At 45.6% G+C, this 23014-nt stretch overlaps 1 protein-coding gene across 4 annotated transcripts in view; it reads left to right on the top strand.

The window, feature by feature from the left end:
• The first annotated feature begins 12965 nt into the window (after positions 1-12965).
• The window catches only part of ST3GAL4 (ST3 beta-galactoside alpha-2,3-sialyltransferase 4), a 41210-nt gene continuing 31161 nt past the window's right edge, over positions 12966-23014 (top strand). Inside the window, exon 1 of one of the 4 annotated variants that reach the window (XM_074303837.1) lies at positions 12966-13352. The gene's annotated coding sequence lies outside the window, so the exon portion shown is untranslated. Of the gene's footprint in view, positions 13353-14208; positions 14443-23014 lie in introns of those variants that run through there. The other 3 variants (XM_074303840.1, XM_074303835.1, XM_074303834.1) reach the window with 3 other exon arrangements.

The following is a 23014-nucleotide window of genomic DNA, read 5'->3' as shown; positions in this document are numbered from 1 at the left end:
CTGCCATGTAACACAGGAGGAGTTCCATCCCTCCTCTTCTCTACCTCCTGGCTTCCTTCAAGTCTCAGCTAAGGACCAACCTTCTCCAAGAAACCTTTCCCAGTCTCCCTTAATCTTAATATCTCCCCCTGTGACGCCTCCTCAATTTGTTCTGTCTACATCTTATTTCCCCTTTTGATTATGAACTTCTTGGGAACCTGGACTCTTTGTTCTTTGTGTATTTTGTTCCTTATCTGGGTAATTGTAGGTAAGTGTAAATAAGTTCTAGTTGACTGACCATAACTTCTATGTCCAAGCTTTACAGTTCCAACACCACTCCCTCCTAGATATCCTAGCCAGTCCTAAATTCTTCCCGACATGTGGAAGAAAACAACATTTTTTTGGTACTCTTTCAATTCTTCTGTATTTGAATGCATCCGAGATCTTATCGAAAACAACTCTAACAACTTGCATTTGTGGAGCATTTTTAGGTTTGCAAAGCACTTTGTACATATTATCTCATTTGATTATTCAAAGGTAAGTTGATCCCAATTGTGCAACTCCTGGCCATGCCCTTCCATAAGTATTTTTGTTGATCATGTATCTGGATTAGTGGAAGATTTCCTCTCAATACTCCAAAAATCCCTAAGTGTGGCACTTTATCTGGCTATCATTATTTGCTCTCATTTCCTGACTGGACCACCTTTAATTTTCCTCCAATGATATTTTCTCAGATCTCTTTTTACTATTCTTGGCATCCAAGTCATTGTTGATTATGCTTGAAATCCTTCTTACATCCACCATATATCTCTCTTTTGCTCTTAGAGCGCTAGAAAAAAAAACAAAACTGGTATTTTTAAAAGATGGGTTTTTATGTCAGGGAGCAGCTTGGGATCATTGAAAGTGTTGCACAATTTCCCAAGTGCAATTCAGCCCACTCTCTTCCTTCTGTTCAATTCTGGAAGTAGGTCATTATCCATCTGTAATGTCTGTCTTAGATATATGTAGGGATGTGTCCGCTCAGTGGGGTGCCCAGCCAACTGAATATCATAACCTGGATAATAGTCATTCTTCATCCACTTAATTTTTCCTGTGTAGACAATAAGATTTTGTGCTTTACCTTTTTCCCCTCCACAACATGGGAGGTTAAAAGAAAATGATTGAAAAGGCCAATTGGTCAGCTTCTCCTATTCATATTACTTTCTACATTGAAAGACAATTGCCTTCTAAATAGGCAGCTAGGAGACTCAGTAGATAGAGTATTGGGTTCAGGATCAGATAGACATCTTCCTGAGTTCAAATCCAGCCTCAGACACTTACTAGCTGTGTGATCCTAGGCAAGTCACTTAACTCTCTTTGCCTCAGCTTCCTCATGGGTGAAATGAGCTGGAGAAGGAAATGACAACTACTGCTCCAGTATTTTTGCCAAAAAAAACCCCAAATAGGTTTGGAAAGAATTAGACATCACTGAACAACAGCAACCAAAGCCATTTAATGAGTGGTTTTATGATACTCTTCAACATAAACAAGGGGAAAAAAGAAAAAAACCCCAAGAGCACAAACATAAAACTTCTGAATCCTAGTGAGGATTTATGAATGATTTTCTCTATACCCAGTACAGGTCTCTGGATGGATAGAGAAGGAATGAGCTTCTTCTCAAGTCTTAATTTGGATGTCCACCAGCTTATCTGAGACTCCAGAGGCACGGAGAAGAAGGGGTGAAAAAATCCTAAATAGCTAGGTGGGAGTGGGAGTGGGAAGGTGTGTGGTGGACGATGGAGAGCACTTTCCCTTTTTGTAGAAAAAAGCCAAAGCTTGTGAAGTCACATATTAGAGGTATCTTAATTTTCTAGTTCCAAGAATTCTAGGTCAGTGATTGGCAGAAAGGAATGATGAGCATATAATCAGAGGGTGCATCTTTCTTAACTCTGATTAAGATTCAGAAATCTTATATATAAGAACTAGGCTGTTAACAAAGAAAAATATTTCACTTAGTCTGAGCAGAATTGTTTTAACCATTTTGAAAACAGGAAGAGATTTTCTTAGCAGTTTAGAAATGTTAGACAAAATAGTAAAATTTCAATAAATTGCATAGGCAAGAAAAAACTAAACAAAACAGCCAAAGGAGTTGTCTCAAAGTAGCTAGGCCCACATCAAGGGTAATTATCTCTAAATTCGATTCTTTAGAAAGAATAATAGAGCCTTTGCTTTAAGAAATAACAATTTCCTCTTTGAATTCTACATACAAATGCTGACTAGATTAAGAGAAGATTTTCATTTGAATTCTAATTTCTAATTTTAAATATAAAGGGCCTCCATTTATCAATATAGCTTCCTAGACTTGTATTCTTTCTCTAGCAAGTAATATTAATTCTTTTAGATTCACAAAAGATGACCCTTACACTTACAAAAGTTTTAAATGCAAACACAATTTAAAATACAGAACTGTAGGGATTAGACATTATAGAAAACATAATATCAGTTAAATGTTTTATTTGACCCACTCACACAAGACTATTTCTTCCTAATGGTTAGGATTCTCATTGAGAAAGCCCTCTGTCATCAGGGGCTTCAAGGAATTAGGACCAGGAGGATGGGATGAAGACCTCACTCTCTCCAGAGAGTCTCCTTCCATTTGGACTCCATGCAGGACATCTCCCTTACTCTAGGCAATGGTCCTACTTTAGGCAAGCATACATGTCCCTATTTTATACCTTACTTAAACATTTTCAGAAAAGAATTGGACAAACTTCTTTCATGATTGTATCTTTCAAGGAAACTGGTATAATTTGTAAGTATGAATATAAGGCATCTAATCGAAAGAATGAGTAAAAAATAATTTAAATGCTTATTGCATGCTAAGTCTGTGCAAAGCTCTGGGGATATAAATGTTAAAAAAAACTACAAAATAAAAGGAAGTTTGTGGTATAAAAAGTTACAAAAAATTTAAGAATGAATGTCTTACACTACTGCTAGTACTGTTATCAAGATTTTCTTCCCCATTGCAATGATTATTGCTATGTCAAAACATAGTTCTTGTTCATCAGTGCTTCTGAATAAGCAGTTAAACTGTATGATTTCTTGGCAGATGCACAATGTTTATGGAAAAGCTTATGAAAAGATCAGAGATACCACATAAATACATTTGCAATTCTGATAAATTCTTGGTACAAAATATCCACACCAACTGAAAGTCTTCTACTATATACATTTTCTAGGAGCACTCTAATGTTAACATAAAAATTGATGTTCAACAAATAGCATTTGCAGACAACCCAAGGGGGAAGGGATGCTATCTTGTTTGTTCCAAACCAACAGCACCAAAGAAAGTATTATATTCCTCTATCTGTATTTCAACTTAATTATGTTTGATGGAAACACTAAAAATCTGACATTAAAAATAAAAGAAAATTTGGCTCTGGGGCAGATGGAATTAGGGAAGTCCCAAGAGTTTGGTAGGGGAGGGCAGGGGGTACAGACGTTGTTGTTACTATGACATCAGGGAGGTGAATGCCATGACATGAAAGTGATGGAGTGCTGTGCAAGGCCACCTGCCTCACTACCTGAGCCATCTGGGCCAATAGTCAGATATTGATCAGGATGACTGGAGATGGCCGGCAAGGCTCAGAGGCCCTCCCATAACTTATATGGTTAATACAAGAGTGCTGGGGGACTTCTGGGGCACAATGGCCATGTAGATGTCAAGGTTTGGCGGTCCTGTATCCTATCAGAAGGGATGGAGTTGTTGACTTCCATTTCCTTCTGCTCAGGAAAGCAGGGGGATCGGAGCTCCCCACGGTGGGCCACCAAAACCCTATGGGTCCCGGAACTGCCTGAGGCTGGAGGAAGGGGCCAAGGAGGGGGAGATGAGGAGGCAGAACGCCGATAAGCTGTATTGTCCCTCTAGGGAAGGGAAGAACCTTCAAATAATGCCTGCTAATGTGCCAGACATTGCGTTAAGCTTGTTACAAATATCTCCTTCAATTGTCACTTTATGAGGAAGGTGCTGTTATTAACTCCATTTTATAGTTGTAGAAATTGAGGCAAATAGCAGTTCAGGATCCTCAGCAAGGAAGAATCCTATCGGAACTTGTTTTTCTGATTCTAGGTCCATCCAGAGCTCTTTCTGGCTTTATCAGGTTAAATGCTTTTAAAAAAATAACTACACACTAAAACATAACTTCTATTCTTCCTACACTTCAGTAAGCCCCCCTATGTATTTACAATTTTTACTTTGTACCCCAGCTGTCAATCCTATCCTTCTCATTAGCTAGTAGTCGCCTGTGAGAACAGTGACTATATCTTACTTTGCACTCCCCTGGCATACAACACAGCTCTTGCTCATGATGGATGTCCATTAAATGTTTGTTGAACGAATAGATAAATGAATGAATGAGTGAGTGACATTTGAACTATGAAATTTTTTATGGAGAAGATGGAAATGTGTCTAGAAGGCTGACGGGGGTGGGATGGTGGGGTAGAGGGCAGAATTGGAAATCTCTAAAACAATGGGGAGACACAGGGAGGACCGTTTTGTAGGTGAACTGCTCTTTTTCCTCTGCAGGGGGCCTGGGGTACACCGTGAGGTATTAAGGTAGATGCTAGGACTGACTGCCTTGTGACAAAGGGAAAGGAAACCCTAGAATGTGCTGCAGACAGTTTTTCCGGGAGATTTTTAACAAAAGGCAAGAAATAAAAATTTCACAACTGAATGTTGACCTTGTTCAGAGTGATGTGAGTTTGTAAAGGTCCCTTCCTGCTCAAAGGCGCTGCTTGAGTCAGCCAGGTTTCTGCAGTTACTAAACTACTGTCTCTGCCATTGAGAAGCCTGGGAAAAACCAACTCGCTGGCTTAGCCTCCAATTGCTTAAATCTGATAAAAATAGGAGCCGAAATACCATCTCCAGGCTGCTATTTTTAAAAAGCATCTGAGGTGCCAGATTGGGTTTATTTCCCCCTCAACAGAGAACAGCTACAGAGCCTTTCCCTTCTTCCAAAAGGCAAGATGCTAACGTGGCACACGTGACAGAAGCCAAAAAACTGGCAAGATGTTTTTCATTGCCCATCCCTCCATCCCCATCTTCCTCTCTTTCACTACCCAAAAGTTGAAAAATAACATTAGTGGAGCCCACAGATGCTCTGACCTACACTTGCCTCTCACGTCTACCATAGTCTGACTTCATAATGCCCTCTTATTTCCCAGAGATTTTTTTAATACACCTGAAAGATAAACATTTTTCTCCCTTCACAGAGAGAGACTGAGGCCCTGAGAAAACAGATGAATTATTAAGTATCAAATAGCACAAAATTTGTTATTCTCAGATAGACTCTTGTATCTCCGACTGCCAGTGGGAAAAAGGATTTGAAATTTAAGGACATGGATTAGATTTTTGCCCATGTGTGACAACAGGTAAATCACTTACCCGCTCTGGGCCTCAGTTTCTGCCTTGCAAATAAAACAAGAAGTTTGAACTAGATGACCAAAAGTCCCTTGTAGTTCTGCCACTGGCTTCCTTTTCTGGGACCACGGACAAGTCATTTTGTTTCCTCTTTTGAGCCTGGATGACAAAGCCTGCTTTATTTACCTTACAAAGATTTTGTGAGAATTAAAAAAGTGCTGCCATGTAAATATAAGCTTCTATTATAGGAAGTAGTTGACTGAAATTCTTTATTTTCCTATCATGTAGAAGAAACACATGATTAAAAAAAAACAACAACCACCTTTTTATTTTTAAAACAGATGCAGTTTTCAACATTCATCTTTGCAAAATCTTGTGTTCCAAATTTTTCTCTCCCTTTCCCCCATCCCCTCCTCTAGAAGGTAAGTGATCCAATATATGTTAAGCATGTGCAATTCTTCTATACATATTTCCACAATTCTCATGCTGCATAAGAAAAATCAGATCAAAAAGGAAAAAAAGAAGTGAAAAAGAAAACAAGGTGTAAGCAAATAACAAAAATGGTGAAAATATTATGTTGTGATCCACACTCAGTCCCCATAGTCGTCTCTTTGCGTTCAGTCCATCACAAGGCCATTAGAACTAGCCTGAATTATCTCATTGTTGAAAAGAGCCAAGTCTGTCAGAATTGATCCTCACGTAATCTTGTTATTGTCATGTACACTGTTCTCTTGGTTCCACTCATTTCATTTAGCATGAGTTTGTGTAAATCTTTCCAGACCTTTCTGAAATCATCTTGCTGATCATTTCTTATAGAATAATATTTCATAATATTCATAGACATAATTTATTTAGCCATTCTCCAACTGATGGGAATCCATTAAGTTTCCAGTTCCTTGCCACTACAAAAAGAACTGCTACAAATGTTTTTGCGTATGTGGATGAAACACGATCAACCAACTTTTTTGTGATCTGCATTATTTTTTAAAATTTATTTATTGGGGCAGCTAGGTGGCTCAGTGGATAGAACTCCAGCTCTGAAGTCAGGAGGACTTGACTTTAAATCTGGCCTCAGAAAAAGAAAATTAATATTTCCCCAATTACATTTATTTGTTTTTTCTTTTTCTCTTTTATTAAAGCTTTTTATTTTCAAAACACATGCATGGATGATTTTTCCCCCCCTGAGGCTGGGGTTAAGTGACTTGCCAGGGTCACACAGCTAGGAAGTGTTAAGTGTCTGAGACCAGATTTGAACTCCGGTCCTCCTGAATTCAAGGCTGGTGCTCTATCCACTGCTCCACCTAGCTGGCCCTATGGATAATTTTTCAACACTGACCCCTGCAAAACCTTGCATTCCAAATTTCCCCCCCCACTCCCTCCCCTATATGTCAAGTAATACAACATGTATTAAATATGTTAAAATAGATATTAAATCCAATATATGTGTACATATTTATACAATTATCTTGCTGCACAAGAAAAATCAGATCAAAAAGGGAAAAAATGAGAAAGAAAACAAAATACCAGCAAACAACAACAAAAAGATTGAAAATACTATCTTGCCATCCACACTCAGTTCCCACAGTCCTCTCTCTGGGTGTAGATGGCCCTCTTCATAACAAAATCATTGGAAATGGCCTCAGTCATCTCATTGTTGAAAAGAGTCACGGTCCCCAAATCACATTTAAAACAATTTTTATTTATTTATTTATTTATTTTAATTAAAGCTTTTTATTTACAAAAGATATGCATGTGTAATTTTTTAACATTGACCCTTGCAAAGCTTTCTGTTCCAACTTTTCCCCTCCTTCTCCCACCCCTTCCCCTAGATGGCAGGTAATCCAATACATGTTAAATATGTTAAAATATATGTTAAATCCAATATATGTATACATATTTATACAGTTATCTTGCTGCACAAGAAAAATTGGATCAAGAAGGAAAAAAAAACACAAAATACAAGCAAACAATAAATAAAGTGAAAATGCTATGTTGCCATCCACACTCAGCTGCCACAGTCCTCTCTTTGGGTGTAGATGGCTCTCTTCATCACTGAACAATTGGAACTTATTTTGCATTTGTTTTTAAAACTTTTGAGTTCCAGGTTCTCTCTGTTATTCCCATCACTAGCACCAAGTAAGAAATAGCATGTGAATTCATGCAAAACATTTCCATAAAAGTCATGATGTGAAAAAAATAGATCTCCAACCCTAATGAAAAAAATCCTTAAGAAAAATAAAGTTTGACAAAGAGAAAGAGAGAGTGTTCGTCAATCTGTATTGAGCCAGAATCAGTTCCTTCACTGGATAGGGATAGGATTTTTCCTTATAAATCTTTCAAAGTAGCCATGGACCATATACTCCTAAGAATAGCAAAGTCAGTTATAACTGGTCATCCTGTAGCATTGCTATTACTTAGTACATTTCACTTTGCTTGAGTTCATGGAAAAGTTTCCTTGGGCCTAGCATTTTTTTTCTGAGAGCATCCTGTTCATCATTTCCCACAGAACAATATTTCATCACAAACATATCACAATTTATTCAGCCATTCCCCAGTTGATGGGCATCCCCTTAAGCCAACTTTCAATAAACTAAGCTTTGTCAAGTTTATAACTTTTGCAAGGTTAGTCAGCACAAATTGGGATTTCACCCTCATAATGTCTGGTCCTCTTCAAGAACCAAGGATGAAGAGCAGCAACTTCAGCACCGACCTACAGCGCATTTATTAAAGGCCTGTTGATTGGTTGAATTGATTGAATTGACTTGTCTCTCTTCCTTCTTTGAACTTCATTTCAGCAACAAGTATTATTACAATTATCTCTTCCACATCAGACTTTTCTCATCCATGTTTCGATATACTGAGGGTCAACATGAGAAATTAAATTGGAATTTTGGGGGGCTTTGTAGAAGTTGCAGATGACATGAGAAAGCCAGCAAAAGATAGAGCCTATGACCAAATATTTAGCCCAAATTTTACAATAAAGTACTATAAATATTCCATAAAAGAAAAAAATTTCAGATTTCTCTGGTATAATAGGAGAGACAAAAATTTTACATGACTTTTCCTGACTTCAGGGGAACTGAGTCTCTAATCTCCACAACGTGGGAGCTACACCGACTATACATAAGACATTGTGCCATACCTTAGGCCTTGGCTGTGGTAAGTGCTAGACTGAACCTGTAGCATTTAATTTTACGACAACCTGGATTATTCTCCAACTGGTCACGTGTGTATGTGTGATCTCATTTGCATTCCACGTCCTTACACACCTCTTACATTCCTCCTAGGAAAGCGTTGGGACACATAATCCAGAACTCCCTGGATTCGTTTTTTAGTGACCAAGTGACCCAATTCATTGTAGCTGCTTTGAGGCTGAGAAAGTTGTGGATTTTTTTTTTTAATCACAAAGGCAGCCAGTGGTTAATGACATTAAAAATAAGAGGCTCTTATGTATATTTACAAATCTTTTACAAGGCAAGGTTTGAGCTCCAGAATAAGTCACTTGGAGGATTGGGGTGGGTCTAAGGCAAAGGAAAGGAAAATTATACATTTCTACCACTAGAAAAACAAAGGTTATAATGAGGTCACTCAGCTGGACAAGGAAGAACATGATGATCCTAGGAGAGACTACCCTTTGGCCCTTATGTGGCTCACACAGATTATATATTTGAATCTGACATGGCACACCCAGGTAGCGTCTTTGGAACTGGCCTGGAACACCCAGGTTTTAGTTAATTCTTTTCACTCTTTCCTGTTGGATGACCTCTTTTAACCCCCCTTGCTGCCTTTGAGATTTTAGAGAAGATGGTGAATTTGAGAGAGATTAAATGATTTGTCCAGGATTACCCAGATCTTGTCAGGCAAGATTCAAAATCAAAATTCAAAATCAGGTTTTTCCTTTTTATTTTTTTTCACTTTATATTTCTGCTGTGATGCCTATATTTTTACTTGACTATAACTTCCTTCAAAGTAGGAATTTTTTTAGTACTTGTATCCCTGGGCCTAGCATTTGTACCTAAGACATAGCAGGTGCCTAATAAGTGCTTATTGATTCACTGATTAAGAGATTTGGACATTGCACTAAGCTCTGAGGATATAAATTCAAACATAACAATAATCTTTTTTCCTCAGGGAACTTACTTTACTTTTCTTTCTTTTTTTTCTTTTTCTTTTTGTGATCAAGACAATTGGGATTAAGTGACTTGCCTAGGGTCACACAGCTAGTAAGTCAAGAGTGATTTGAACTCAGGCCCTCCTGATTCCAGGAGTGTTCTCTCCACTGCCCCAAAGAGCTTAGTTCTGATGTGGTTAACTATCCACTTAGGGGAGTGATGGCCAGGGAAAGGCATTTGGTCAGAAAGAGAATAGAGGGACACAACAGTATAAGGTGAGTTGATTTTGTGGTTTTAGAATTTGGGAGGGCAAGAATGGCTCATTTCACCAACCAGGAAAGTAAATCCAACTGTGGGAAGTCCTCCAGGATATGGTCTTTGGTGTTCAGGTCAAGGCTGCATGGCCAGTTGCTGTTATTCCCTTGTTTTAGCCCCATTTGGGATTTTCTTGGCAAAGATACTAGAGTGTTTTTTTATCATGTCCTTTTCCTGCTCATTTTACGGATGAGGAAACTGAGGCGTACAAGCTTAAATGATTTGCCCACATAGCTGAGACCAGATTTGAAGTCACAAAGAGGAGTCTCCCTGACTCCAGCCCCCCCCCCCCACTACAGCACTGAGTGCTTTCTTGAAATAATGAGACTGTTACAAATTAGGTGGGAGGTCCCAGAGAATGGGGAATGGGAGAGAGGGAGGGGATTACTTTGAAGACTCAGTTGGAAAGAGGGGACCTAGAATCAAGAAGACCCAAGTTCAAAAGTGGCCTAGCTGAAAATGGGAGTAATGATAGCACTTAGCTCCCCAAGGATATTAGGAACAGAATGTCTGTAAAGCATTTAGCACAGTGCTTAGCACATAGTAGGCAATATACAAAAGTATATTTTCACCGACAGCCATTTTTGGGGAAAAAAGACACCTAGCAGCTGTGAGGGGGCTTGCTGAGATCAGATATCATGAGTTTGCACTAGCCCCATTTGGGATCTTTATGGGATTTTCTTTAGAGGAATTCTGAAGCTTATGAATTAAGAGTGAAGAAGGCAGATGGTAGGGTTTGGCAAGGCCTGAGAAGAAACAGGACAAAGGAGCAAGGGAGCCTAGGGGGAGAGGTCTGTATAACGGAACTGGTTATGTGCAAGGTCTTCAACCCTAAAGGGGGGAAGCGGGGCCAGAGAGGAGCTATACTGGGAGAACAGGGCAGTGTGCAAGAATTAGAGACTGACAGAGAGATGAAAAATTATTGTAGAAAATAGTCATTTTACAAAACAGTTTGGACTGAGGCCTCCAGAATTGCAAGCCCTTTGCTGAATGAGTGTGAGAAAGAAAAGGATCCATATGTATAAAAGTATTCTCTTTTTGTGGTGGCAAAGACTTGGAATCTAAGGGTATATTTTGAATTTCAACTGGGGAACAGCTGAACAAAATATGTATACTATAGGACACCATTTTGCCCAAAAAAAATGAAGAAATGGGGGTTCCAGAGAAATGTAGCAAGACTGAGTGAAAGGGACAAGATCAAGAGGATAACAATATAAAGAAAGACAAACAACTTTGAAAGACTTTAAAAACTCAGATCAACCCCAAAGACCAATGACTGATTACAAAGAACCTTACTCTGTTCTTGAATGATAAGAAATGAGAGATGAAACTTGCAGAATGAGACACACATTGGTGCATGAGGCGAATGTGGAATTTGTTTTGCTTGACAATGCTTTATGGGTGACGAGGATTTTTTCCCTCTGTGGAGGGAGAGAGGATCAATGCTTGTTAGCTGAAAATAACAATAACGATAAGAATGGATTTTTAAAAAGCACAGGAAGTGATGGAAAGAGCCGCTGGCAGTTATGATTGGGGACCTCTCAGAGTCAGCTGTGTCCTTTAGGTCAATCATTTGGACAGCTGGGTGAAGGATAGATTTCAGAGTTCTAAGGCAGGGACACTAGGAGGCCCTTGAAACGAAACAGGGGAGACAGGAGGAGGGCCTCACAGTGCCCCGGCTGTGAGCAGGGAGAAGGGAACACAAATGAGAGGAGTTAGGCTGAAATGGCAACCGATTGGTTTTGTGGGAGCAAGGAAGAGAAGGGTATTAAAATATGAGGGTAGATGTGGTAGTTAGGTTCCATCAGAAAAGTGTGGGACTTGAGAGGAGGGAGGACATTTGAATGTTATGGATTTCATGGAGTTGGAGAGCAAAAGCTAGAATTTTTTGTGAAACTTTTCATTTTATAGCCGTGCAAACCGAGGCCTAGTAAAGGTGACTTGCCAAAGGTAGAACAGATTCAGGAAGGGTGGTACATTATTGTAGAGGCTAAACCTCAGCACAAGGTTATAGAGGGGAAGGAAGTTTAAGGTTTGTGGTTTCTTTTTTTCCGGTAAATTTTTTTATTTTAAACTTAAATACAAAATGAGAAAAAAAATTTTTAAAATGCCATAAGAGCATTCATAGCAAGTCATAAGACAACTCAATAGAAAACAATAAATTTCCATTTCAATAAAAATCTATATAATAAATACTACACATTGTTTTCAAAGCTGCCTAGCTTTTCTTGACTTCCTTGTTGATTTTCTTTTATTCTCTGCTGTACAGTTTTTATTTTTTTTCTCCCTTTTTCCTTCCCCTACAAAGGCTACACTTAAGCATGAATATATCACTCTATGTATAGATATAGATGTCTATGTATGTTATATAATATATATATAGAAACACACTCATACCCACACATATAAGACCATACTGTTTATTTTTATCTGTCATTTTTCTGTGACAGTGGATCGCATCTTTATTCATAGGTCCAAGTCTTTTTATGTTTTTTTTTCTACATCAACCGGCTCATTTCCTGCACCACAGCAAAATTCCAACCCAATCATAGATTGTGTAAGAAAGTTTTGAGGTTTATTTTCAATTTCTCTTTTTTAAAAGATTCTGAAAGTACTAAATGGCAAATGTGATCATTTCCATTATCAAGTAGAATAGAAAAAAACGATTGAATGCAGAACTGAAATTTTTTATTAGGTAGTTCGCTTTTTAAGTATAATATATTTTATATGCAACTTTCAAAGTTATCCTGCTAGTTTGTGTTTCCTTCTGGCCTTCCTTCTCTTCTGTGCATTGATAAAAATACTTCAGTGACCTACTTCTTTCTCATAAGCCCATTTCCATCTCCTTCCCTACTCTCCAAAAACAAATAAATTCAACAACAACCGTGGTAATCAATATGCACCAGAAAGAAAAAAACCCCAAACTACACATTGGCTGCCCCTTAGAACTTATTCTGAAAAGTCTTGTTATCTTCTTGATTGTGAATGAGGGAAAAAAGGGCTAGCAAATGGGGGGGGGGGCGTGGGGAGCCTCCATGGGGCAAAGAGGTTATTCCAAGCTGCTGTTTTTCTTCTCCAAGAACCTACTCTTCTAATCATTTCCTAAACCCTCCCCACTTGGTACCTACCCCACCCCCTCTCTGGGCTTGGCTCCTCAGCCTACTCCACAGTCAGGGCTACCGGAGCAGCTCTGCCCCTCTCTGGCCCGGCAGCTCGGGCCTCCTGGCCTTGGGGTCCGGTCTACAGTGGCCCTTGCAGCCTCGTTTGTGTTTAAAGACTTGGAGCTCTCCGTTTGATCCCCTAGATGTAGGGTATCGAGTTAATGCCGAGGAAAGGCAACTTTGTATCCCAGCCCAGGACACCCTGCACTGCGGGGAAGTGCACCAGGGATACGGACACGAGCTTTACTGCCTTGTGCCTTGTTGGTGTCAGAGTCTCTCTGCTCCAGACCAGATTACGGGGCCCATTTTTGGGAGGGAAGTCCCTGAGCAATTCCACACTCCGGGATGTCCGTGCTGTCGGGGACCTCGGCCTGACAGATCTCTAAGGTATCCCCAGCCCTCCTCCCCTCCCTCTCATTCCCACTTCCCCTTCTGCTCCTTCTTTTCCCCATTTTCTCTCTGCCCTTTTCTTTCTCTCTCCTTTCTTCCTCCTTTCCTTTCTCCCTATCCCTTTTCCCTCCCTCTCTTCCTCTCCTTTCTTCCCCCCTTTCCTTTCTCCCTATCCCTTTCCCTCCCTCTCTTCCTCTCCTTTCTTCCCCCCTTTCCTTTCTCCCTATCCCTTTCCCTCCCTCTCTTCCTCTCCTTTCTTCCCCCCTTTCCTTTCTCCCTATCCCTTTCCCTCCCTCTCTTCCTCTCCTTTCTTCCCCCCTTTCCTTTCTCCCTATCCCTTTCCCTCCCTCTCTTCCTCTCCTTTCTTCCCCCCTTTCCTTTCTCCCTATCCCTTTCCCTCCCTCTCTTCCTCTCCTTTCTTCCCCCCTTTCCTTTCTCCCTATCCCTTTCCCTCCCTTCTCCTCTCCTTTCTCCCCCTCTCTTTGAACGTTTCCCTCTCCCCTTACTTTTCGTTCCCTCTCTCCTCTCCTTCTCCATGCCCTCTGCCTCCACCCCTTCCCTTCTCTCTCCTCTTTTCCCCTCCTTTCTCTCCTCTCCCTCACCTTTCTCCTTTTCCTTCCATCCTTTCTTCTCTCCCTCCCTCATTTCCTTTTCTCTTCCCCCCTCTCCCAATGCTTCCCCCATCCCTTCCCTCCCTTCTTTTCTTTCCTCCCCCCAGTCCTTCTCTCCCACCCCACTCCTGCCCCCTTCCTCCCTCTCAGCTTCTCTCCTCCCCCTCCCTCCTCCTCCCTCCTTCTCCCTTCCTCTGCTCCCCCCCCTTCCCGCTCCTCACAGAGCTCGGGGGCCGTGTGCGCAAGCGTGTCCATCCCTGAGCCGGCCCCTTCCCCGCTCGCCGCCGCCCGCCCGGGTCCCCCTCCGGCGCGGACTTTCGCAGCTCGCCGGGCCAGCCGCGGTCCGGACAGGCCCGGGCCCCGGAGCCGCCGCCGCCGCCGCCGCCTCCTCCGCGCCCGGCCGCCCGGCGCCTAGCGGATCGGAGCGGCGTCCCCGCCCTGACCTGTCCGGCCGCCGGGTCCGCCCCGCCTGGAGGGTGAGTACCGACGTCGTGTGGAGGGGGGGGTCGGAGAGGGACCTTCGGCGGGGCTGGGAAGGAGAGGAGGTGGCTGTGAGGAAAGCGGGGGGCCGGGGCCTGGGGCTTGGGGTCAGGCGGGGTGGGAGGGGGCGTGGGAAGGAGGGACGCCCTGCCTCGGCCCGGCCCGGCTTCGGGGCTCCCTGGGGCTCGGCGGAGGGCTGCCCGCTGTGGGGGGCCGCTGCCTCCCGGATGCACAAAGTTTCTTTAGCCCGGATGGAGGGCATCCTCCGGGGCCCGGAGAGCAGGCTGGCAGTGCCCACGCGCCCACCCGCGCCGATTACCCGGGCTCCCAGGGTTCGAGCAGGGGCTTCATTGCCCCCGTAACTGCTCGCCCTCCCCTTTGGTGTTGGACGAGTTAGGCGCCTCTTCAGGCACGGGTCCCCCTGGCACACAGCCTCGGGTTTGCCAACATGTCTGCCCACTGCTTCCCCTCTGTGTTTGGGCTCTCCTGCCCTCCCTTTACTTCATAGCTCTGGCATGTGCCCTAAAAGTCTGCATTTGACCTGATTTTTGCACCTGGGAGAGGGAAGGGGAATGGTGATCCTCCGCCTAGATTTCACGGCCAGCGTGGTCAAGGCTCCGGGGACCCCCTGGGGGGCCGGACAGTGTTTGCAGGAGCTTGGTGCTCCCCTCCCCGGCTCCACACGGTGCCAGAACGGGCAGAATTGGGGGGAACTGGTGCTGAAGCTTCCTCTCCTCCCCACAGCAGAATTCTGGATCCCACAGAACTTTGAAGTCTGGCCCCAGGACTCTATCCTGGGCTCAAACGGTCTTGTACGTCTGGGTCTCTAGCTAGGAGGATTCTTGGGGGTCCCAACTAGGTTCTTTTCTGCCGCGGGTGGGGAAAGCTGCTTGGGGCAGATGAAGGCTTTCCTCTTCTGGCCCTAATAGTGACATCCGTCTGGGACATTGTCTCCCACACCCTCGCTCCTGGCAGCAGCCACTGCCCAGTGACAGACTTGGAGCCCAGGGCACCCCTGCTGTCAGGCTCTTGTTTCCCTGAAACATACATAGTCTGTGGGCGGCTGTGCCGGAGGTTTGTCTTTGAACCCCGTGCCGGGACCACAGCATAAGGCAGAGGAGCGGGCCCCTGGCACTGCCTCCAAGCACTGCTGCTACTTCAGGAACACTTCCCAGCCCATCCCCAAGCTGGCAGCGGGAAGGGAGCTCTGAGATGCAGGCTATCCCCGAAGCCATTGTGGACTTTGATAAAAAGAGAATGAAGGGCTGAGGGGAAAAAAGTAACAGGGCCTTGGCCAGGGTGGGCTGGGGTAAGAAAAGCAGAACCGGCATGTTTCAGGGGAGAGACTGGGTCACTTTAGTCACTTAGCCGCTGTGATGTTGAGAAGGATGTGTATTCTAGTGCCTGGGAAGCCTTTGGAGGCAGCCTGGTGCCTTTTGTTCTGTTTCTGCCCTCCTACTCTACTCTTAGTCCCAGTGCAGGGGCTTGTTTATCTGAAACTGGATGATAATCTGCCCTTTACACTACCAAGGTTTTGTTCCTGACCCAATGGAGGGCCCCTAAGGGCGGCTTTTCTGGGTGGAACCACTTTTCAGTCTCTTGCTCTGTTTATCATGGTTTGGAGGAATAATGCTAATCATAAGGATTGGCAATAAGGTTTGCAAAAGTCTTTACATCTGTGATCTCACTTGATCCTCCTCCCTCCCCTGTAAGATTAGTTAGTGTTTGTTGTTTAGTCCTTGCATCAAGGAAGAAATACTGGAGTGGTTTGCCTTTTCCAGCTCACTTTACAGATGCGGAACTGAGGAAAACGGGGTTCAGTGACTTGCCCAGGGTCACACAGCTACAAAGAACCTGAGGCTGGATTTGAACTCATGAAGATGTGTCTTCCGGTTTTCCCAGTAAGCGCTTGAGAAATCCAAATTCAGGACTTCCTGACTCCAGCTCTGCTATACGGATGCTCCCAGATTACTTCTTCTCTTTGTATCTCTGCTTGCCCTGCAGTGACCCAGCCAAAAAATATATATGTGTGTGTGTGTGTGTGTGTATTTTTTTTTAATCTCCCGCTGGCCCCAGCTTCCCCTGCTTGTCCTAGGTGCAAGTGAGGTCAGTCACCCAGTGGAATCCTCAAGACTGTTTATAGGCTTTGGAAGGACCAGGGGTTTGATTAACCCTCTCTCCTCCCCAACAATTTATCAGTCCTTCTTCCTTCCCTCTGTGACCTTGGGCAAGGACAATACACTGCTGACATTTATGTAACATTTTAAACTCTGAAAAGTTATTTTATTTTAACTTTCTGGGCCACAGCTTCTTCATCTGTAAAGCGAAGGGATGGAGTTGGGTTAGGTTACCTTTAAGTTTCCTCCTTCACTCAAAATCTTATTGGTGGCTGAGGATCTTTGCAGAAAGGGCAGTTTAGAAGAAGTTGGTGAACCTTGTGGTGCCCTGGCCCCCTCATTGTTAACTTTTACCTCCCCAATTCCGTTCTCTGTGGTTGTTCGCCTGCCTAGTCACTTCCCCTCCCTTGGAAACTTTACTCTCTGTGTTGCAGTTGTTTCTCCAACAGCTGTGGTGGGCAGAGTGGGGCAGGGCAGGGCTGGGGTTTCCCTCTCTCTTGCACCCTTCAGAATTGCTTTCAGTGGGGACTTCTGCCTGCCACCCCAAGTGCCCTGGAGCTCTGATAAGCATAATTTACTTATTATCTTAATCCTACATGTTTGAGGGGGCCCCAGATAAAAATTATCTAGTTCAAACCCTCCCATTTTTCATTCTTCAAAGAAAGTGAAGTGGAAAGGGAGTCTGGAGGCCATTGTTTCAGTCCTACTCTGAGCTAGCTCTGTGACTTCGGAATAGTCACTTCCCTGGCAGCTTCTTCCTTTTTAAAATGGAGAGTTTAGACTACACGATCCCTTAAGGTCCTTTCCAGTTCTTGAGAGTCTATAACTGGCTCTCTGGACTGATTAATCTGCCAAAAGTTAAGTCCCGTAGCTCCATAGGAAGAGTAATGCCGGAGTCCTCACCTGGCAACAGTGATTTCAAGGGTCCCAGGTCCAGGCCAGGCTAACTTGGAGGCTGGTTCAGTCCAGATAATTGTACCACGGATAATTTATATTTTTATGTTGTTGTTTGTCCTTCCTTCTCTGAGAGGGCTATGACATCAGGGAGAGGTGGTGCCTTGACATGCAAATGAATTGGACTGAAGTGAGGGAGGGCTGTGCAAAGTCATCTGCTCCACTTTCCCCTCCAGAGCCAACTGGGTCCAGTGGCAAGATGTAGATCAGGACGACTGGAGCTGCCCCTGGATGAAAATTACCTGATCTTTGAAAATGTTTTTATATTCATTGTCTTGTTTGAGTTTCACTGCAGATGCATCCCAAAGGATTGAGGAGATGGTCTATAATTCTATCCTTGAAAGACTGGGTGAGGAAAAAATTCCCGGTACATTTTCTTTGGGGTTCCCTTGGCTGGGACATTGCAGAAGTGGTCAGTGGTCTGAAGACATGAGCTCTGTGTTTCTGCTATTTCTTTAGCTGATCCTTCCTCTGCCAGTGTACTGGGGGGCAGAATCTGTGCACCCGCAGGGGCTTACACATCTTTTCTCTTTCCTACTTCCCTTCCACCCTCATTCCCAGATCTGGTTCATAGCTTTGGGCTCCACTCACCATCTAAGTAGGAACAGTGGATGGACTTTCAGACCTGAAGTCTGGAAGATGAGTCTTCCTGCCTCAGACACAGCAAGTCAGCTTAATTCTGTTTGCCCTGGCTTCTTAACCTGTAAAATGAGTGGGAGAAGGAAGTACCGAAGCATTCCAATATCTGCCAAAAAAACTCCCATCATCCACAGCACCAGTTAGGTGGCTCTTCCCTATGCCTCAGAGCTCCCTCTTTTCCTCCCCATGTTCATTATTTTAGCCTGTGGTTTCTCCAAAGATGAAGCTCAAGATACATGTGAATGGCAGATCTTCATGAATTCTTATTTACTTTGATTCTTACCTTCTTCCAGAATCTTGGGTATGGCATGAAAAACTTAAACAGCCATATCCAGTCACCAATCAGACTTCCCGCTTTTCTGTGGCCCTGAAGGGGCTGCTGGAATCCAGAGGGCTCAGTTTTATTCCTTTGCACCACCTTTAGCACCTAGGTGACTAGTAAGTAGAGCAGTGGGTTTGGACCCAAGTTCAAATTCAGCTTCAGACATGTGTTAGCTGTGTGACCCTGGGCAAATCACTTAGCCCGCGTGCCTCTGTTTCCTTAACTTTAAAGTGAGACTAAAAAGTGCCTACCTAGTACAGTGTCTGGTTCTGTCCCTCCCCTCTACTAATTCACACATTAGTAATTGGGGGTGGGAGGGAGGAGGGTAACCCGCTTTGTTCAGACTTGGGGACCAGAGGTGTCCAGCTTAAAACTAGTTTGCCAGCTTGTCTGTGGAGTAAAATGTAAACTCAACATAGATAATGTTAATTGATGGTTTTCTAAGTCAATATCTCTTTCTGTTGTAATTAACACCCCTGTTGGAGGTGAAGGAAGGGGACAACTCCAGGCTGTTTGGGGTTCTGGATGTGGGCCATGGGGTTTCTTCTGGAAGAGCTGTTGCTCCCAGGTGTGTTTAGACTTTGGTCTGGTGTTTTAAGTGTGGCCTCGGGTGATTCCCCAGACTTCTTACCTCCCAGGCTTTGTCTCAAGTCCAGGCAGGATTGACTTCAACTTTGCTGAGTTTGTGTAGGTCTTGGGAGGCTGTGCAGATCTGGGCCTAGAGCTAGAGGAAGCAAATGCTGCTTCTCTCTGTGGGATTTTAGGCAGATCCTTTCCCTTCCTCTGGCTCTGAGATTTTCCATCCATAAAAACGAGAGGCTGGATTAGAAAGATGCTCGTTCAACCCGGTCGTCCCAAGGAATGAAGTGACCAAGTGGTCCCCTCCCAAGATGAGCGGCAGAGGCAGGCTTGCCCGGACTTAGTGATTAGCTAAGCCCGTCTTTAGCACAGGGCCCGGCGTGGAGCAGGGCTTCACAAACACCTGTTTAATTGGGTTTTCAATTAGAGTCCATTTCTGGTTCTTCAGGAAGAGAAGGACCGGCTGGTTCTGACCTCTCCCTGTTTTCCTGCTGAGACCCACCAGACAAAGCCTCTGTGCATTCTCAGGGAGATGCCAGAGCCGTGAAGACTGCGCAGCTGGATTCCGGATCCGAGTAGTTTTCCCCACTGCCCCATTTCATTCTTGGGCTTTGGGGGATTTGGGCTCCTTGGGGGACACAGGATGGGGAGGGCTGGGGTTGGGAGGTAGGTGACCTTGTGGGCGGGGCTCTAAGAGTTAAGGAGCACTTGGGAGCTTTTCTCCTTTTCGGGGTGAGGAGGAGAGATGACTTTTGCAGACGGGATAGTAGTCCCCTTAATCCCCCTGAGCAAGTGGTGTGGTACAAATTACAGGACTCTGCCTCTAGAGGCTTCGGGTTCAGGCCTAGTTAGTATGGGCCCCTGCCCTGGCCCCGGGCCCTGTGCCTGAGAGCATCTCCGTCCCCAGCCTGCTTGGGCTTGTGCAGAGCCCATATAGTAAATTAACAGAATGTTTTCTCCCGGCACTCCCTCAGAGCCAGCTTCTTAAATTGTACGTAACGACCCCATAGGGGGCCTCATTGCTGAATATGGTGGTCATGAAATTATTAATGTCAGTCAGTGTTCGCTATCTATACCTCTTTCGTATGTCCAGGGGAAAATGGCCGTGGTTGTGAAATCTGTGTTGTGTAAGAATTTCTCGGGCGAAAAGGGGTTGTGAGTGGAAAAAAGTTTAAGAAGCCCTGTGCTAGAGCATGTCTAGTTTGACCCTTCCTCTCTCTCTACAGATTAGGAAACCAAAACCAGCACTGTCTTGTCATGTGTTCTAGTCTCCATCCCCTGAATCTTTTCCTGGAGGCGCAGTAACCTGAGCTCAGCCAGTTGGAATGTTAGCCCCTCCATCCATCGGGTAGGGCTCCATTCCCTCCCTCCCTCCTCCCTGCTTTCCCACTCTTCCTCACCCCCCCCACTGTCTCCCTTTCTCCTGGCTCCCCTCCGCCTTCTCTCCGTTTTCCGCCCTCCTATAATTGCTTCCATCTGGCCGGCCGACTCTGACTCTTCCTTTGGAAAGAGGGTTTCCAGGCTCCGGCTTCCCACACGCTGAAGAGAACAAGCCTCAGAACCGTCAGACCCGACGGAAAGGGATGGTGGAGGCGGCTGCCCAGGCTTGAGCCCCGTCTTCCCGGGGAAACATCGGACGCGGGGCTGAAGTAATGATAGCTAACGCTTCTCAGCACTGCGGGGCTCGCCGAGGTTTTTACGTTTAGTACGTCATCGTGAGGTAGACGCGGGGAGCCTTGTTTTACAGATGAAGAAACTGAGGCTGAGAGATGGGGTGACTTAGGATCACACAACTCGAAAGTGTCTGACCTGGGGCCTCCTGACCCCGTGCTGCCCAGCCTCCGCCAGCATGGGGCAATGGCAGCTTCACCTCGGGGTGCACTCACTCTTTTAGGCCTGCTGTCCTGGGGGACTCGGCCCACACCCGGAACTTCCCACCTAGTTTGGCTTGTCAGTAGCCTTGCTTGGGGGTTTAGAAAGAATGCCGCGTAAGGAGCCTAGGGATGAGAACTTAAGTCTTGTTGCCCAGAGGAACGAATTTATGGCCGTCCTCTCTCACTGGTACCCGACTATCGCTGTAAAACTGAATTAAACAAGCGTTCATTAAGTGTCCGCTCTGTGCAAGGTGGAGAGCCTTCCTCCAAGGCCGGGCGACTTGTGTTCAAACTTGACCTTTGACACGTCCTGGCTTTGACTCTCTAAAATGGGAAGTGGCCGATAGTTACCAGTTTGCTTTGTAGAAGGATGTTCCCCAACGTGTAAGAAGTCGCGGCTGCGGGTCTCCCCTTGCCTTGCCCCTACATGTCTCCTGGAAGCACACCTGTGCCCAGACAAGCATCCAGATCTTAGCAGCTTCACTCTGGCCAGAAGCATGGTCAGACAAAGAGGAGGACTCCTGGCTCAGCTACACGGGGACTCCCCCCGGAGGGGGGACAGAGCCGTCAGAGGGGCCGGGCCGGGCGAGAACCTCCCAGGAGCCCTCCGGGCCCGGCCCTCGCTCCTTCTGAGCACCAGGCTGCTGGGAGCGTAGACCCGGGACAGGGCTTGGCTCCCCCCTTCCTCTTTTCCTGTTCTAGACACTAGTGCGAGCACTTAACAAACTGGTGTAGTCCCTTCACCTCAAGGAGCTTAGCTCTTCCTGGGGCGGCAGGTCGACACTAAGACAGGCTTCAGAAACGTTATGGTGGGACAATCGTGGGAGGCTTCCTGGAGGAGGAGGTGTCTGGAGCGGGGGCCTTGAAGCAAGATTCTGAAGGCAGAGATAAGAATAGGTACCAGGTCTACACATGGAGGTGAATTTAAATTCAGAGGACAGCTTTGACTGGATCAGAGGATCCAGTTTGGTTGGAACAGTCTGGGTGAACTATGGGAACAGGGAAAGCTAAGTTGGAGCTGCAGGTGCAAAACCTGGTTTCTTAAGTAACCCTTGTAGGATTCATCTGGGACCTGCATCAGAATCTGTGTCCTGGGGGGAGGTGGGGCCTTCTCCTCCCTCCTGAGTTCTGGTGGTCCTCCTCCTCCTCCTCCTCCCTTCCCCCAGCACTTCAACCCCGGGAGCTCTGCTGTCCCCGAAGGAACAGAGCCATCTAGTGGCCTCGGGAGGTGCCTGGGGGAGGGGGCTGCCCGGGTTTTCAGCGGCAGTTGTCTGAAGGATGGGAAAGGATGGATGTTATGGTTCTGCACCCTTCGTTCTTCACTCATCCTCCTGGGGGGCCCGGCCCCTTCTCGTTCCCTCAGAGTGGGGGGTCACTCCTGACCTGCCCCCTGTGGGGACGAGCAGGGGCTCTGGGGACTCAGGGAGGGCAGCCGTTGTGACCGGGGCCGCGAGTCACACTCCCTGCCAGCCCCTTCTCGTCCGGGCCCTGGCACTCGGTGCAGCGTGCCCATGGCTGCTGGCTCGGGTCCTGCGGGCACCTCTCCTGGGCTCTGCCTTGGGCCCGGCTCTGGGTGGTGGGGCCAGGCCGTGGGCAGCCCGCCGCTGGAGTCGTGTCTCCTGAGACTTGGGGGGAAGGAGAGGTGGGGCCGGGGTCTCCGCGAGGGGACCCTCAGCCGTGCCCGGGGAAACAGCTGCACTGGCTCCGGGCGGGTTTGGTGTGACAACAAAGATCTCTGTGTGTTCCCAGGCTTTTACATAACTAGAGGGAGAGAAGGGTGGGGTGTGGGAGAGGCAGGGATGGGGACAGAGAGATACCGAGAGGGGAGAGGTCAGGGGCAGAGAGAGGGGAGAGAGAGACAGAGACAGAGAGAGTCAGAGACTGAGAGACAGAGACAGAGAGACAGAGACAGAGAGAGACTGAGAGAAAGAGACAGAGAGAAGGACAGAGAGACAGACAGAGAGACAGAGACAGACAAAGAGGCTGAGAGACAGAGACTGAAAGACAGAGAGACAGAGACTGAGAGAAAGACAGAGAGACAGAGACTGAGAGAAAGAGACAGAGAGACAGATTGAGAGACAGA

The sequence above is a fragment of the Sminthopsis crassicaudata genome, chromosome 3, assembly GCF_048593235.1.
Source record: "Sminthopsis crassicaudata isolate SCR6 chromosome 3, ASM4859323v1, whole genome shotgun sequence".
Classification (NCBI taxonomy): Eukaryota; Metazoa; Chordata; class Mammalia; order Dasyuromorphia; family Dasyuridae; genus Sminthopsis; species Sminthopsis crassicaudata.
This window is presented reverse-complemented; position numbering and strand designations above follow the sequence as displayed.